Below are 18,553 nucleotides of genomic sequence, written 5' to 3'. Positions count from 1 at the left end.
AGGGGAGGTCCCTGTATATGAAGGGCAGGAGCTTGGGGCTGCACTTGGGACCCTCCAACATCATTGGGAGAAAAGCCTGGAGCTCTCAAGCTCCGACCTGGCACAGTCAGGCAGACAAAGCTCACAAAGACCAAAATAACCAGAGGCATCATTAAGGATGTCGTTGGGGTCAAGTAAAAGGAATCCTGATACAAACCGGCTTAAAGAATCTGGAAATGGGCCAAGCATGTGCAGCTCACACCTGTAATTCCAGCACTTTGGGAGGTTTAGGCAGGAGGATCGTTGAGGCCAGGAGTTCAAGACCAGCCTAGGCAACATAGTGAGACCTTGCCTCTATTTTAAAAAATATATTTTTAAAAAGGATCTGTAAATGGGGCCAGGTGTGGCGGCTCACATCTGTAATCCTAGTGCTTTGGGAGGCCAGAGTGGGAGGATTACTTGAGGACAGGAGATCAAGGCTATAGTGAGCTATGATCACACCACTGCACTCCAGCCTGGATGATAGAACAAGATCCCATCTCTTAAAAAAAAAAAAAAAAAGAAGAATCTGGACATGTAATATCTTGTTCAATAGGAAATCCAAGTTCATTTTCCTTCCATCTTTCAGCTGATATCTCTCTGTTGGTTTTATCTGAGGCCAGTCGTAAGAGGGCCAGTGAAGTTTCAGGCATCACATCAGGAAGAACAGAAACGATGTCTCTCCCTGGGGCTTCCCTTAGGAGCAAGGAGAGCTTTCTTCATGTCTCATTGGCCAGAATTGAGTTACCTGCCCATTGTTGAAAGTCGGTGACCTAGCTGGGCACGGTGGCTCACACCTGTAATCCCAGCACTTTGGGAGGCTGAGGTGGGTGGATCACCTGAGGTCAGGAGTTCAAGACCAGCCTGACCAACATGGAGAAATCCTGTCTCTACTAAAAATACAAAAAAAATTAGCCAGGCATGGTGGTGCATGCCTGTAATCCCAGCTACTCGGGAGGCTGAGGCAGGAGAATTGCTTGAACCTGGGAGGCGGAGGTTGCAGTGAGCCGAGATCGCGCCATTGCACTCCAGCCTGGGCAACAAGAGCAAAACTCCGTCTCAAAAAAAAAAAAGAAAGTCAGTGACCAGGAACTGGAAGTTTTTTTGAGACAGGGTCTCACTCTGTCTCCCAGGCTGGAGTACAGTGGAGTCATCACAGTTCACTGCAGCCTCGACCTCTCAGACTCAAGCAATCCTCCCACCTCAGCCTCCCAGATAGCTGGGATACAGGGAAACACCACCACACCCAGTTAATTTTTTATTTTTTGTAGAGACAGGGTCTCACCATGATGTCCAGGCTGGTCTCAAACTCCTGGGCTCAAGATGTCCTCCCGTCTCAGCCTCTCAGAGTGTTGGGATTACAGGTGTGAGCCACCTTGACTGGCCTGGAACTAAATTGACAAGGGATGAGTGTTGGGGAGTTCATCAGAGTGATTGAAAAACCAGCCCTGCCAGGCGCAGTGGCTCACGCCTGTAATCTCAACACTTTGGAAGGCTGTGGTGAGCAGATCATTTGAAGACAGAAGTTTGAGACCAGCCTGGCCAACATGGTGAAACCCTGCCTCTACTAAAAATACAAAAATTAGCGAGGCGTGATGGCAGGCACCCGTAGTCCCAGCTACTTGGGAGGCTGAGGCAGGAGAATAGATTGAACCCGGGAGGTGGAGGTTGCAGTGAGCTTACGACAATGCACTCCAGCCTGGGTGACAGAGCAAGACTGTCTCAAAAAAAAAAAAAAAAAAAAAAGAAAAAGAAAAACCATCCCTAACTCTTCATCCCTCCCTGTGTCCTTGCCCTTGGCAGTGTGACTTTGCTACTTCTCCCATCAAGAAGTTGAGTCTAGATCTCCATCCCTAGAATTGGGCTGCTTTGGCAAATAGGACGAAGGGACGAAGTGACGAAGTGATGTGCTAGATCTCGGCCTAGGCCTCAAGACTCCTGTGGCTTCCACTTGCTCCCTCTGGACTCTGCCAACACCAGGAGAACAAGCCCGACCTCTCAGACTCAAGCAATCCTCCCACCTCAGCCTCCCAGATAGCTGGGATACAGGCAAGTGCCACCACAGCCTGTTGGATGATGAAAGTCACATGGAGCAAGAGGAACCCTTCTCAAGCCCTATACTCTGTGCCCCAGGACCTTAGCATGTGCCGACCATGCCCTCCGGACTGCTCTGGCTCATCTCCCGTGACTTAGGGCCACTGTTCTCTTTGGAGACTCAGCTCAGGCAACCCTCTCCCAAGAGGCTTCGCAGAACCATCCCAGGCCCTAGCCTGGGTCGAGGGCCTCCAGGGTTTCCTGTAGCCCAGTTTGTGTCACTCTGCTTTGTAACTCTCTATTCTTCAGTCCAGCTGCCTCATTCACAGATATGGAAACTGAGGCCCAGAGAGGGGAAGTGACTTTCCCAAGGTCACCCAGCTGAGGGCCGTGTTGGCCGCTCCTCTAGCAGGTTTTGTTCTTTCCTTTCCTCAGCATCTCGACCCATGAGAGCCTGGATGTGGCAATGCCATGGCGGGAGAGGGGGCCTGTGCCCCCACCATGTGCCAGCTCTCGAGTCAGGATGAGACTCCTGGAGGGCCCCCTGGAAGCCTCCACTTGCAGCCCCCCTCCCCACATCCTCGCAAGGTGGGCATGAGAAGCATTCCCTCTTCAGATGAGGACGTGAGGCTCAGAGGGAAGAGGCGGGCCCGGTCACGTGGCCATGGAGGGACTGGGGGGATCTGATCCCAGACCTTTCTACAGCCTGCATTTGGCCTTCTCCATGGCTTTGGGGCAGAGCCAGGGCCAGCCACCATGGAGAGGAGCAGACAGAAACCCAGGGCTGGCAACGGGGAGGTCTCAGGCTGGACGGCGGGGAACCACCGAGGCAGGAAGATGCAGAGCAGAAAGTGAAAGGAACCAGAGGCCTAGAATAGCTGCGGGTGACAGAGCCAGGGGACTACAGACGCTGCCAGAAAGAGAAACCAGGCGGCCCACGGAGGGGCGGGGCACCCACTCCTCAGAGAGGTGGCCCCGGGGGCTGAGGAGGCCCATGGCCAGGTCCCTGCTAACCCGGGCAGCCCCCACTTGGCTTGGCAGCCTGGGTGGATACCCAAACTGTGGGAATGGAATTGGGGTGAAGGGCTGTCTTGGGGCAGAGAGGGCTCCACTTCTAACTTTAGGCCGACCTCTGCATCATTTGGATCAATTACCATGAGCTTATAAGATCTGGGACCTGCAAAACTCATCAAACAGTGCAGCCGGTGAAGTGGGTGCCGTGCCGTGAAGACAAGCCTGTTGGTTAACATCTCCTAGTGGCTGTTGATGTCTGTCTCCGGTGGCAGTTCCCTGCTGTGGTTACGCTGCAGGCTCCAGAGCCAGGCGGCTGGGGTTCAATCCGGCCTTGGCCTCTTGCTGGCTGTGTGACCTTGGGCAAGTCACTTCACTTCTCTGGGCCTCTGTGACTAATATCACTGACTTCACGGGGGTGTCCTGAGGATTAGCTGAATGAGTATAAGTGAAGCACATGGAACAGCTCAGAGAAAGTGCCTGATAAACAGCTTTTATTATCCACTGTCTGCATACACTGTATAGACCACAGACACACACACACACACACGGGGAAAGTCCCTCCAGGATGTGCACAGAGACTCTTTTTTTGTTCACTTCTGTGTCTTCAGGGCCTAGAACAGTGGCTGGCACACAGCAAGTGCTCAATAAATGTTTGTGGAATGGAAGGAGTAGGGGAAGGAGGCGGGGAGGGAAGGAAGGGGTGGGAGGGAACAGAAAGTCAGCGATTTCCCAGTGTGGGGCATTGATTCTGTTGCTCTGTATTTGATTCTCTTATCACATTGCCATGCACCGCTTTGCTTAACTGAAAAAAACTTGTCTTCAAGGAGAGCCGGCAACAGAGCGGGGGAGGCGGCTTGCAAGCTGCGATGGTCATTCAGCTCAGGCTGGCCCCAAGACACCCCCACCATGGCCTGCTGAGAGCCCCAGAGATCCCCCTCTCCCGGGCCAGGGCCAGTGGTGGCAGCTGTGCGGCCTGTGGGCAGCTAGAGAGGTGACAGGAAGCTCAGCAGGACAGGCTGTTCCCAGCCTACCAAGAACCTCGAGGCGAGAGGACAGGCTGTTCAGGGCTGAGATCTGCATGCTCCCGGCCCCTCCCGCCCAGGGGAAGTGTCACCAGCACCCAGGGCGGGGACCTCTGCCCTGGCCTGGAGATCTTGTTGCTCTTCTGATCTCTATGAGGAACTCGGCCCGCTTGCTTTCCAGGAACTGCCTCCTGCAACCGGCGGGCAGATGGTTCACAGGGGAGGCGGGGGGGCCCAGCCCTGCCTGCCTCGCACCCTGCTCTGGGCTGCTTCAGACATGCCACTCACCTCTCTGGGCCTCAGCTTCCCCACCTGCAAAACAGAGAAAATAGGGCACCACGTGTAGGCATACTGTGAGGATTCAGAGCAAAGTTCAACCTTTTTGTTTTACCATTAATTACTTTATTTATTTTTATTTATTTATTTTCTTGAGATGGAGTCTCACCTGTCCCCCAGGCTGGAGTGCAGTGGCGCCATCTCGGCTCACTGCAACCTCCACCTCCAGGGTTCAAACCATTCTCCTGCCTCAGCCTCCCGAGTAGCTGAAATTACAGGTGCATGCCACCACGCCTGGCTAATTTTTGTATTTTTAGTAGAGATGGGGTTTCACCATGTTGGCCAGGCTGGTCTCCAACTCCTGACCTCAGGTGATCTGCCCGCTTTGGCCTCACAAAGTGCTGGGATTACAGGCGTGAGCCACTGCACCCAGCCCCATTCATTACTTTAAAACAAATGGTGGCATCTAGGCACAGTGGCTCATGCCTGTAATCCTAGAATTTCGCAAGGCTGAGGCAGGAGAATTGCTTCAGGTCAGGAGTTTGAGACCAGCCTAGTCAACATGGTGAAACCCCATCTCTACTAAAAATACAAAAATGAGCTGGGTGTGGTGGCGCACACCTGTAATTCCAGCTACTCGGGAGGTTGAGGCATGAAAATAGCTTGAACCTGGGAGGCAGAGGTTGCAGTGAGCTGAGATCATGCCACTGCACTTAAGTCTGGGTGACAGAGTGAGAATCCGTCTCCAAAAAAGAAAGAAAGAAAAAGGTGGTAAAATACACATCACGTAAAAATCACCAATTTAAAGTACAGTTAGTTAGGTAGCATTTAGTACATTCACAGTGTTATATAACCATCAGTCTAGTTCTGGAATGTTTTCACCACCCTAAAATATAACCCCATATTCATAGCCGTCACCCCCCCGACCCGCCCTTGTCCCAGCCCCTAGTAAACCCTAATCCACTTTCTTTCTTTCTTTCTTTCTTTCTTTTTGTTTTTTGAGACAGAGTCTCGCTTTGTTGCCCAGGCTGGAGTGCAGTGGCACCGTCTCGGCTCACTGCAAGCTCCGTCTCCAGGGTTCATGCCATTCTCCTGCCTCAGCCTCCAGAGTAGCTGGGACTACAGGCGCCCGTCACCACGCCCAGCTAATTTTTTGTATCTTTTAGTAGAGACGGGGTTTCACTGTGTTAGCCAGGATGGTCTCGATCTCCTGACCTTCTGATCCACCCGCCTCGGCCTCCCAAACTGCTGGGATTACAGGCGTGAGCCACCGTGCCCGGCCAACCCTAATCCACTTTCTTCCTCTGTGGATTTGCCTATTCTGGACATTTCATATAAATGGAATCATACAGTAAGTGGCCTTTTGTATCTGGCTTCTTTCAATCAACATAATATTTTCAAGTTCGTCTACTTTATGTAGCATGAATCAGTCTTTTATTACCATGATTCCTACAATCCATTGATTACTTAAAAAAAAAAAAAAGGATTTCAAAAAATGTGTATCGGCTGGGTACAGTGGCTCATGCCTGTAATCCCAGCACTTTGGGAGGCTAAGGCAGGAGGGTCGCTTGAGTCTAGGAGTTTGAGACCAACCTGGGTAATATAGCAAGACCCTGTCTCTACTAAAAATACAAAAATTAACCAGGTATGATGGTGCATGCCTGTAGTCCCAGCTACCAGGAAGGCTGAGGTTGGAGGATCGTTTGAGCACAGGAGTTTGACGCTGCAGTGGGCTATGATGGTGCCACTGCATTCCAGTCTGGGTGACAGAGGGAGACTCTGTGTCATAAAAAAGTGTTTATCAAGGGAAAACACAATCACTTACATGCACGCATCTGAGCGTCCAGCTTGGTGAGTTCTGACACAGTTGTATGCCCACAGAGCCACCACCCAGACTGAGGTCCAGGGCGTCTCTAGCACGGTCCCTCAGACCCTTCCCACCTCCTGGCCAGAGGCAGCCCCTGCTCTGACTTTTGTCACTATTAATGAGTTTGGCCTGTCGCTTCAGATGAGTGAAAGCAGACAGTGGGGATGTTTTCTAGCTGACCTCATTCCCTCAACGCCATGTCTGTGAGTTTCATTCACATCGCGTATGGCAGGAGTTTGTTCTTTTGCATTGCTGAGTGGTATTCCACTGCATGGCTGTTTCACACTTTATTTTTATTGTATTTTACTTTTTTATTGAGAAGGAGTCTCACTCTGTCACTCAGGCTGGAGTGCAGTGGTGCAATCTCAGCTCACTGCAGCCTCCACCTCCCGGGTTCGAGTGATTCTCCTGCCTCAGCCTCCTGAGTAGCTGGGATTACAGGTGCCCGCCACCACACCTGGCTAATTTTTATAGTTTTAGTAGAGACAGGGTTTCCCCATGTTGGCCAGTCTGGTCTCGAACTCCTGGCCTCAAGTGATCCACCCGTCTCAGCCTCCCAAAGTGCTGGGATTACAGGCATGAGCCACTGCGCCCGGCTCCTCTTTCACACTTTATTTCTGTATGACCCTGTTGGTGGACATTGGATTTGTCTCCCCTTGGGGGCTATCCTGAGCCATGCTGCATGTGCAGGCCTGTGGTGGGCAGGTGCCTCGTTTCTCCAGGTTTTTGCCCAGGACTGGGATTGCTGGGTATAGGGTATGTGTATGGTTAGCTTTTGTGGACACCGTTCGTTTTTCAGATGGGTTGAATGACTTCCATTGCCCACAGTGGCACCTGAGAGTCCCTGGGCTTCCCCATCCTGAACAGCACTCCGTACAGCCAGCCCTGCTGATTTTCATCCTCCTCTTGAGGGCCACTGTCACTTCTTTAGATGAAATAAATATAATGATGAGAGAAAATAGCAACATAAATAGCAAGAGTTGATAATAATAGGTGGCTAATGCCTTCCACCACCCCAAGCCCTGGGCCAAGCACTCACAACATCACAACCATCCTAGGAAGTCCAGTGATTACCCCCATTTTACCCCCATTTACCAAGGCACAGGCAGGGCACGGTGGCTCATGCCTGTAATCCCAGCACTTTGTCAGTCTCAGGTGGGAGGATCACCTGAGCCCAGGAGTTGGAGACCAGCCTGGGCAACATAGTGAGACTCCATCTCTACTAAAAATAATTTTTAAAATTAGCTGGTGTGCACCCTTAGTCCCAGCTACTCAGGAGGCTGAGGCAAAAGGACGGCTTGAGCTCAGGTGGTCGAGGCTGCAGTGAGTTATGATTGTGCCACTGCACTCCAGCCTGGGCAACAGAATGAGATCCTATCACAAAACAAAACAAAACACCAAACAGAAACTGAAGCACAGAAGAAGAGGTCACATGGGCTGCCAAGGTCACACACCCAGCAGAAGGAGCTTAGTCTTGAGTTGAAGAACCTCAGCCCACCTGGACCCCCAGCCCTGACTCTGCCCTGACACAGGGCCCAGGCTGTGGTTTGGGGATTTCTCAAAAGGACCTTCTGGAGCTCTATATGAGAAGCATAGATGGAGAACTCGACTCTCACCCTGCAGCCCCTCTCACACTCACCACACACTCATACACACTCAAGCATACACACACTCACACAAATGCATTCACACACATGCTACACCCAAACACATCACACCCTCGCAAACACACACCATACATCTCATACACCACACACTCTTATACAACATACATACGCCATGCATTCTCACACACATGCTTACACACTTCCACACTCACACAAATACCCCGCATGCATATATTCACATCTTATCACACACCTACCATGAACATACACCACACATTCCCTTACACTCAGCCTTTAGAAAGCACAAACTAGTCTGGAACACTTCTATACAAAAGGCAGTGGCAGGCTGGGCGCAGTGGCTCATGCCTGTAATCCCAGCACTTTGGGAGGTTGAGTTAGGAGGATCACTTGAGGTCAGGAGTTCAAGACCAGCCTGGCCAACATGGCGAAACCCTAACTCTACTAAAAATACAAAAATTAGCCAGGTGTGGTGGCGCACCCGTTATCCTAGCTATTCAGGAGGCTGAGGCAGGAGAATCACTTGAACCTCAGAGGCGGAGGTTGCAGTGAGCTGAGATCATGCTACTGCACTCCAGCCAGGGCGACAGAGTGAGACTCTGTCTCAAAAAAAAGAAAAAAAAAAAAGGCAGTGACAGGCAAGGGGACATTACTTCAAAGCTAATTCCCCCATTCCTGCTCCCTCCTGTACTAAAATCTAAGAAGGGTCCTATGGAAAATATCCCCCAGTGGGCAGCACTGGTGACTTCTTGGGGGCTGGGGATGTTCCACCAACAGCTCCACCAATCTGGAGTGCTTGTTACCCCGTGTCAGCCTGGGTACTGGCAGCCTTCTCTGGATTACCTCTCTTGACTGTCATCATGATGGGTCCATGAGATAGGATACTATCCCCATTTTGCAGAGGAGGAAGTTGAGGCCCAGAGCAGGAAGTCACTCGGCCTAAGGCGCTTGCTCAATGTTGCATTTACAGAGAGAGGCTGCATTTGCCTCTTTGCTTTCATATCTGTCCTCTCGCTCAACTCTGTATGGTGAGAACCAACATACCCCAGGCCTCCTTGCCAATTGGCTCCCTACCGAGTTAAACAAATGGGAAGCCTGGCGGGAGGCTGGAGGGTGAGAGGAAGGGATAAAACATAGTATTTCTCCCTCTTTCTGCTTCAAGTGGCATCTTTGCAGCAGCAGGGACTTCTTTGCAGCTCCAGCATCCCTGGCAAAGTCTAGACTTTGGAACGGTTCAGTTGCCATTCCTGCATTTCAGATGGCCCCAGCGGTAATACAGGGTCCTCCGGTTTTCCCTCTTGCACTCTGGGTGGCACTGGCTTCCTGCTGATGCTCATCTCTGGTAGTCTCATCATTCATGGATCCATTTCCCTCTGTTTGAAATACCTGATGTGGTTTCTGTTTTCCTGAGTGGACCCTAATGGACATGCAGCAAGGCAGGGATTTGAACTCAGATCCTGTGACTCCTGAGACTCAAGTGTAATCATTCTGTGACACTGTCTCTTAGTTGAGCCTTCCCTTGAAATTGTCTGCAGCTCCAGAGATTGCCCCATGTACATGTGTCTCTCACCTCCCTTTTGTCTAATAGAGCTGAGTTGCAATACCACTTATCACCAGTAGGGAGAAACCCATTCGGTGGCAAGTGCTCTGGCAGAATTTCATGTTTAGAAAGCTTTCCTCCTAACTTGTTCCTCAGTTGGATCAGAAAGCAAAAATAAATTTAAATTTAACAGAAAGGTCTCCTCCTACTAAAGGGAGTAATAGCTTCATTTGTTTGTTAACCAGCAGGGTAGTTAACCGTAAGACCATCTGGCCAGTTGAGATCCTCAATGAACAGAATTCTCAGCAACAGTGGAGAGTTTGCACATTCCTCCCTGCCTACACAACATCGGCAGGAAGAATGGATGCACAGTTTTCCAGCGGTTTTTGCCAAAAATAGCTCCCAGAGGACCCAGGCATGGAACTTCTGATCTAATTCAGTGTATTCTTTGCGTCTAGAAATTTCTTATGGCTGAGCTTGAAAGTTCGACAGAATGAGTTGTTTCCCTCTTTCAGCAAGCAACCCATGTAGGAGGGTGGGTCTGGAGCCAGAAAGACCCAAGTTAGCATCCAGGTCTTTCAGTCACCTGCTGTGATGCCTTGGGTGAGTTGCTGAACCTCTCTGAGTTCTGTTCTTCTTCTCTGTAAAATGGGGTTGATAATACTTGCCCTGCGAGATTCTTGGGAGAATTAAATGAGCTAAAGTGTATAAGTGCTTGCTATACATTAAAAAAATGCGCATATCCTTTATTCTAGTTTTTTATGGTTTATTTCTGTTCCATGAAGACTAAGGCCTCAGCTGGGGAGGGGGTCACTCAAAATGTCTGGAGACTACTTCACTCACATGTCTGGTGTCTTTGTTGGCATGACTTGAAGGTTGGGTGTCACCATCACTGGGGACAGTGACTGATGTGCTGACATGTGGCCTCTTCAAGTGTCTTGGTCTTCCTTCCAGCATGGCAGCCTCAAGGAGTCAGACTTCTTAAGTTGCAGGTAAGGGCTCCAAGAACAAGTCTTCCAGCAAACAAGATGGAACTGTATGGCCTTTTATGACCAAGTCTCAGACATCCCACGGCATCACTTCTGTAATACTCTCCTGGTTGAATTCATCAAAAGCCCACTCAGTTTCAAGGGGAGGAGATATAGACTCCATTTCCTTTTTTCTTTTTCTTTCTTTCTTTCTTTTTTTTTTTTTTTTTTTGACAGGGTCTGGCTCACCCAGGCTGGAGTGCAGTGACATGATCTTAGCTCACTGCAACTTCCGTCTCCTGGGTTTAAACGATCCTCCCACCTCAGCCTCCTGAGTAGCTAGGACTACAGGTATGTGCCACCATGACCAGCTAATTTTTGTATTTTTGGTAGAGATGGGGCTTCACCATGTGGCCCAGGCTAGTCTCAAACTCCTAAGCTCAAGCAACCCACCTGCCTCAACCTCCCAAAGTGTTGGGATTACTGGCGTAAGCCATGGCACCTGGCCTAGACCCCACTTCTTAATCCAAGAAGTGGCAAAGACTTCACAGCTGTGTTTTCAAAGCACCACCCCTTTCGACTAGGCCAGTCCATCCCAGAGTATCACCCCATCAGATATGGGAAATAATGCCTCTGCAAATCAGATGGTCACTGCAGCCCTGATGGTAACAGCAAATGATCAGGAATAACCCAAAGGTCCATCAGTAGTGGGCTGGGTAAATACATCATGATGTTCCCACACAGTGGAATACTATGCAGTTAAAAAAATAGGCTGGGTGCAGTGGCTCACGCCTGGAATCCCAATATTTTTTGGGAGGCTGAGACAGGAGGAGCCCTTGGGCTCAGGAGTTCGAGACCAGCCTGGGCAATATAGTGGGGCCCCATCTCTACAAAACATTTTAAAAAAATAATTAGCCAGGCATGGTGGTATGCACCTGTAGTCCCAGCTACTTGGGAGGCTGGGGTGGGAGGATCGCTTGAGCCTGGGAGGTTGAGGCTGCAGTGAGTTGTGATCGTACCACTGTACTCCAGCCTGGGTGACAGAGTGAGACCCTAGCTCATATAAATAAATAAATAAATAAACAAACAAACAAGGTAATTCTGTGTATATTGATATAGAACCATTCTGAATACTATTGTGCAGTGAAAAAAAGCAAGGTGCAGGACACTGTGTGTGCTAGGCAGCCTCCAGATGACCCACAATGATTCTCACCTCCTGGGGCCTAATGTGGTCCTCTCCCACATTAACTAAGGCTGACCTGTGTAATTAGGAGGATACAGTGGAAACATGTCTTCCAAGGCTAGGTCATAAATAATATTGCAGCTTCCACTCTGTCCCGTCTTGGACCACTTGCCCTGACAGAAGCCAGCTGCCATGTTGCGAGGACACTCAAGCAGACCTATTGAGACATTTATGTGGTGAGGAGCTGAGACCTCCTGCCAAAAGCCACATAATGAGCCATCCAGAAAGTAGAGCCTCCAGCCCCAGTTGAGCCTTCAGATGACAGCAGCCCTGGCCAACTGCTTGACCACAGCCTCACGTGACACTGAGCCAGAATCAACCAGCTGAGTTGCTCCCAAATTCCTGCCCCTCAAAAACTGTGAGATAAAAAAGGTTTATGCATATTTCAAGCCGCCAAATTTTGGGCTAACTTGCTATGCAGCAATAGCAATAGATAACGAATACAGTATGTACATTGATTCGTCCATTCTCACATTGCTATAAAGAAATACTAGAGACTGAGTAATTCATAAAGAAAAGAGGTTTAGTTGGCTCACAGTTCTGCAGGCTGTACAGGGAGCATGGCGCTGGCCTCTGGTCAGCTTCTGGAGAGGCCTCAGGAAACTTCCAATCATGACAGAGGGCAAAGAGGGGGCAGGCATGTCACATGGTGGGAGCAGGAGCAAGAAGAGATGGGGGAGGTGCTATACACTTGTAAATGACCAGATCTCATGAGAACTCACTCACTGTCACAGGGATAGCACCAAGAGGGATGGTGCTAAACCATTCATGAGAAATCCAATCCCATGATACAATTACCTCCCACCAGGCCCCACCTCCAACATCGGGGGTTACAATTCAACATGAGATTTGGGTGGGAACATAGATCCAAATCATATCAGTATAGTAGTCTAACATTTGAGTAAATGTATTAAGTATTTCTGGAAGGAGGCCGGGCCTGGTGGCTCATGCCTGTAATCCCAGCACTTTGGGAGGCCGAGGTGGGCAGATCACCTGAGGTCAGGAGATTGAGACCAGCTTGTCCAACATGGGGAAACTCCATCTCTATTGAAAATACAAAATTAGCTGGGCATGGTGGCAGGCGCCTGTAATCCCAGCTACTTGGGAGGCTGAGGCAGGAGAATCACATGAGCTCGAGAGGTAGAGGTTGCAGTGAACCAAGAGCATACCACTACACTCCAGCCTGGGCGACAAGAGGAAAACTCCGTCTCAAAACAAAAAAAACAAAACAAACAAACAAAAAACAAAACAAAACAAAAAAAACACGGCTCGGCACGGGGGCTCATACCTGTAATCCCAGGACTTTGGGAGGCCAAGGCAGGCAGATCACGAGGTCAGGAGTTCGAGACCATCCTGGCCAACATGGTGAAACCCCATCTCTACTAAAAATACAAAAATTAGCTGGGCGTGGTGACGCATGCCTGTAGTCCCAGTTACTCAGGAGGCTGAGGCAGGAGAATCTCTTGAACCCGGGAGGCGGAGGGTGCAGTGAGCCGAGATCATGCCACTGCACTCCAGCCTGGTGACAGAAATAAAAAGTATTTCTGGAAGGAATTGAGGAAACTGGTATCAGAAAGGGAACTGGGGTGGCTGGGGGACGACAGGGGCCAGCAGGGAAAGAGACCCTCTTATCTCTTTTGCATTTTGAACCACCTTTTTAAAAAAATAAACTAAATGTCAAATCAATAAATAAAAACAAAGTGATGGTTTTTTGTTTTGTTTCGTTTTTTTTTTTTTTTTTTTTTTTGAGAAGGAGTCTCGCTCTGTCACCCAGGCTGGAGTGCAATGGCGTGATCTCGGCTCACTGCAAGCTCCGCCTCCCGGGTTCAAGTGATTCTCCTGCTTCAGTCTTCTGCATAGCTGGGACTACAGGCACCCGCCACCACACCCGACTAATTTTTTTGTATTTTTTATTAGTGACAGGGTTTCACTGTGTTAGCCAGAATGGTCTCGATCTCCTGACCTCGTGATCTGCCCACCTCGGCCTCCCAAAGTGCTGGGATTACAGCCGTGAGCCACTGCGCCCGGCCCAAAGTGCTGTTTTTAGGCAGCCCCTAGTAAGTAGCAGCTGTGATTATTCATGTCACAAGTATTTCTCAAGCTGCCAGAAGCTTCCTGTGCGTATATGTTGGATAGACCTGCAACCTTCATGGGTTTATGAAGAATAAGGTAGGCCCGGGGCTGAGAGGCACATAGAAGCCCCATCATGTACTAGCTGTGCACTGGGGGTGGGCCACTTAACCTCTCTTAGCTTCCATTTCTTACCTGAAAAACAGGGATCATGGATACAGTCATATGGGCCACGTGTTCAGCTATAGGCCAAGCATGAGGTAAACACTTAATAGATTTGACTGTTATTATTGTACTTTTTTTTTTTTTGAGATAGGGTCTCCCTCATCTGGAGTGCAGTGGCACAATCGTAGCTCACTTCTGCCTCAAACTGCTCGGCTCAAGCAATCCCCTCCTGCTTCACCCTCCCAAGTAGCTGGAAGCACGCCACCATGCTTGGCTAATTTTTAATTTTTTTGTAGAGACAGAGTCCCGCTATGTTGCTCAGGCTGGTCTCGAACTCCTGACCTCAAGTGATCCTCCTGCCTTGACCTCTCGAAGTGCTGGGATTACCGGTATGAGCCACTGCACCAGCCAGATTTGGTTGTTTTTATTAATAAGGGCTGAAGATCCTGTCTTGGACAAGGAGAAGGGAGGAACACACTGAGCCCATTGTCGCCACCCGAGGAGGTGGGCTGGAGTAGGTGGCCCACGGGGGAACAAAGCTTCCCAGGATAGAAGGTGGGCAAGGGGTTACGAAGGCACCAAAGAGAGAAAGGGAGACTCCATCTGTGCACCCAGCACCCCTACCCCTCATCTCTCCCCATGCAAGATGGCGGGAGGGCAGCCCTGACTGCAGGGAAATCCACGCCTGTGCGTCTTCCCCCACCACCTGGCGCGATGGGCAAGTGCAAAGCAGGAGGCAGCTCCCACTCCAGAAGGAAGAGGCGCACCCTCTCCCAGGGCCCCCGGTGTGTGCTGGGTGCCACACAGCCCTGCGTTCCAGCCCTCCCTGAAGGACCCACGCTAGGACAGGGCAGGACAGGGACCCACCAATCATGAGGCAGCCCCTGGAGGAATGGGAGGGTCAAGGGGTACAGGAGGAGCTAGGGGTCCCTGAGGTTGGGGGCTGCCCTGGGTGCTTGGCTCTCTCCTCCTGCTGTGCCAGAAAGGGTGCTTGGGTGACAGGCACCCACATGCCTCCAGATTACAGGGTGCCAGGGCATGGCAGCAGGGTGGGCCTGGGGAATTCCCACATGGCAAACCTGGGCATCAGCCAAGTAAGGCAGAAGGGCTGTCAGGAAGCCAGGCTGTGGCTCCATGTCACTGCATGACCTCGGCAAGTTGCTTCTCCCCCTGTGCCTGGCTCTCCCGAGCTGTCGAGTGAGGCGTGGCCTCTGGGCCCCGAGGGGTTTACGGGTTGCCTGGGAGCAAGACAGAGATGAAAGGACAGGTTGGCAAGCCTGCCTGACTCTGAGGATGACTGGAGATGGTGCCCCTTTGGGGCAAGTCCCTGCGGAGGCACCTCCTGGCCTGGCCAGGGATGTGGGGGGTCCTCTGCTCATGACTCACGCTTTCTGGGACTGACATTGTCCCCTGGGAGGCACTTGCCAGGAAGGGCCTGATCTGGCCCTTTCGGCCTTGTGCAGATGTCTCAGCCTTAGCTGCGCCCGGCCCAGGCCAGGAAAATGCTGGCCGGCTCCGCCCCACGGCAGGGAGGGGGACGGCGCTGAGATGTTGGGGGACTTTCTTCTGGACAGTGAACAGCATCTGTGCTCAGCTTGGTCACTGCCCTGATGATTTTTGGCAACACGAAACTGATATAACCACTTGTCCTCAAGGAAACTGCACCCTGAAGCCCTCCCTCGATCTGAGTCAGGGATCCCTGTCTGATGTGTTCCGTCTCGGGACTGGCCACCCTTGCACAAGCCAAAACCTTGTGCAAACGCTCTTTCCTTCTTCTTCTCTCAGCCCCCAAATCTGAAGTCACCGTCCTTAGTGCGGGTTCCCTAGAAGCTGACCCTAGACAGGGGTTTGGTGACCATGAATGCTGCTGGGTCACCCCGTAGGAGTCCTGATCAGGGGCAAGGGAGCTGGAATTTTATGCCCACCACATGTGATTGGTTAAGGGAGCCTCCCCTTCTGCCCTCTGGGCAGTGCATGAATTCCTGGGAGCTTCTGCCTCTCCAGGGGTTGCAGGCAAAGCTGGTTCCAGCAGCAAAAGATGGCGCCTGACTAGAAAATGTAGGTAGCTGCTGCTGGCAGAGAAAGTTCCCTGGGGGGAGGGGTAAAGGGATGGGGGCTCGGGGAGGAATCTGGGAGGAGCTCGGGCAGCGCCTGCGACAGCAGCCGAATGCTCTCCATTTGACCTCTATTTCTGGAAAACATTTGCTTCTCTCCCTTCCCACAGCCGCCCTTATCTGTCACCAGGACACCCAGGAGCTTCCTAACTAAACTCCCTGCAGCTCCATTAACTGCTACCTACCCAGCAGCAGAGGGACTTTCTAATGCCTATCTGAGCCAATTTTCTAGATCAAGCCGATTTTCTAAATGCCAATCTAGCCACTCTAACCACCTGCCCTCCGGTGGGCTTCCCCAGCCCTTAGAGGTCACAGACTCAGCCGCCCCCAGGCACAAGGAGGTGCCATGAATGAATGAACCCAGGGTGGCCACTGCAAGCCCACAGCCCTCCCCAGATACCTGTTTGATGGAGACAGCAGTTGAGAAATGCGCCTCACCTCTGAGAAGATGACATCATAAGTGTGATGATGGATTGGTGTGGTGCAGCGGTAGGGGAGTGGAGGGTACAGGTCCTATCCAAAGGAGGCAGCCTCTGCTCGGCTCCAGCAGATGGTTCTTGCAGGGCTGAGGGACAGCACGTGCGAAGGTCCTGGGGCAGGAGCGGGGCACAACCACGGGAGATGCAAAGGAAGGCCAGTGCGGCTGGAACACTGGGGAGGGGCTGGGAGGTGGGGGTAAAGGAGGGGTGAGGGGCCTGGACCCTGCACTGACAGCAAGCCAGGTGGGCTGGGGGGCAGAGCAGTGTGATTCACGCCAGAGGAGATCAGGAGATCACCTCTGGTGTGGGCAGAGTTGGGATCATTGAGGAGGGGCCAGGAGACCAGGTGGGAGGTTTCTGCCATGGATGGTCCAGGTGGGAGATGAGGAGGTGTGGACCTAGGTGGTGGCCTCAGGGAGGAGGGGATGAACAGGCTCAGGATATGGTGAGGAGGCCTTGCTGAAGGGCCAAGTGTGGAGCCGGGAACAGCTGTGGCTGCATCTCAGTGGACTCGAAGGCTTGAGGCTGAGAGAGGGAGCCATCTATTCCAGAGTGCATCTCACTGCTGCTTCCAGGAGTCCTCAGGGCACCTGGGCAAAAACTGTCCTGGAGGGTCCTAGAGCCCCTTGGGGAGGGTAGGAAGGGCACCCGGGCTCCCACCCTGTCTATAAGGTCAGATCAGCCCCACATAAGTTCTGGGGTGCAGGGGGAGGGAGAATAAAGAGGAAAAGGACCCAGGAAGCACTACATGATCCAAGAAGGGGCTGGGCACGGTGGCTCCCGCCTGTAATCCTAACACTTTGAGAGGCTATGGTGGGAGGATCGCTTGAAGACAGGAGTTCAAGAACAGCCTGGGCAACACAGTGAGACCCCCATCTCTACAAAAAGTTAAAAAAAAATTGTTTTAAATAGAAAAGCTCCAAGAAGGGGTGGAATCCCTAAAACATCTCCCACGCTGCACACCCAGGTGCTGGTGCTGGGTTTCCTCACTCACCAGCAAGGTGGTGTGAGGGGGGCTGGAGTCTGCCATTGCAGGCTGAGGACTCAGAAGCTTGGAGAGGGAAAGGCCCTGCTCAAGGCCACCCAGCTAGAGGGAGACGGTGTCATCCCCAGCACAGCCATGATGCCCCCATCTCTGCTTTCTCTTGAAGCCATTCAGAGGCCACCTGCCCCCACCACCAGCCCCCTGCCCTCCTGTCTTCAGCAAGCCCTGGCCACAGTCGTGACTTGCCTGGGACTTTCCCTGTCCTGGCCTTGCAGGGTTTGGTTCTGATTCTCAAAGCAAAATGGCCTCCTCTGTTGCTAAACTGTCTTCTCGGAGGATGGCGGGTTCCCAGCGGGGCTGCTGTCGGCAGTAGGGGAGGAAGGAATACGCAGAGGGTGTACAAAGGAGCTGCTTACCGTCTTCCAGGCTCTCTGCTGAAGGCCGTGCGTGTTCCCCATTTTTTTTTTTTTTTTGAAACGGAGTCTCCCTCTGTCACCCAGGCTGGAGTGCAGTGGCGCGATCTCTGCTCACTGCAACCTCCACCTCCTGGGTTCAAGCAATACTCCTGCCTCAGCCTCCTCAATAGTTGGGATTATAGGTGCCCACAGCTACACCCGGCTAAGTTTTGTATTTTTAGTAGAGATGGGGTTTCACCATATTGGCCAGACTGGTCTTGAACTCCTTACCTTAAGTGATCTACCCACCTCGGCCTCCCAAAGTGCTGGGATTACAGGCATGAGCCACTGCACCCGGCTTGTGTTCCCCATTTACGGAGGAGGAAATGAAACACGGTGAGGCGAGGAAGCAGACACAGACAGAGCCCTTTGGAGCCCTGGGCCCCTCACTCAGCTTTTAAATTGTGTGATTTGGAGGAAGAAGAAAATCAAGTACCTTATGCAACTCTGTGTCCCAAGTTTTCATCCCTAAAATGACCCCACAGGATGGTTTCAGGATATTCTTCTGCGCCTGAGGGATGAGGCTCAGGGGACTCTGGGGGATGAGGCCGGTGCTGTTTGGGGTGCAGGGGTGAGCCCCTGAATCAGCATCCATCCACTGCTTCCTGTGACCAAGCTCCTTGCCCAGGGAACTCCTGGGCTGGCAGGAGGTGACCGGGTGCCCTGTGTCTCCTCTCC

At 51.7% G+C, this 18,553-nt stretch overlaps 1 long non-coding RNA gene across 1 annotated transcript; it reads right to left on the bottom strand.

Annotated features, from left to right (window-relative positions):
* Positions 1-1,948: 1,948 nt before the first annotated feature.
* LOC129050908 (uncharacterized) lies at positions 1,949-17,487 on the bottom strand. The gene is made up of 6 exons (XR_008514810.1): positions 16,733-17,487; positions 16,395-16,546; positions 14,922-15,080; positions 14,185-14,288; positions 4,377-4,400; positions 1,949-4,279 (listed from the first exon to the last, which is right to left on the bottom strand). It is a non-coding gene; the product is annotated as an uncharacterized LOC129050908 (long non-coding RNA).
* Between the last annotated feature and the right edge of the window lie 1,066 nt (positions 17,488-18,553).

The sequence above is a fragment of the Pongo abelii genome, chromosome 18 (genome assembly GCF_028885655.2).
Source record: "Pongo abelii isolate AG06213 chromosome 18, NHGRI_mPonAbe1-v2.0_pri, whole genome shotgun sequence".
Classification (NCBI taxonomy): Eukaryota; Metazoa; Chordata; class Mammalia; order Primates; family Hominidae; genus Pongo; species Pongo abelii.
The sequence above is the reverse complement of the archived record's forward strand: the minus strand, read 5'-3'. Positions and strand labels throughout refer to the sequence as shown.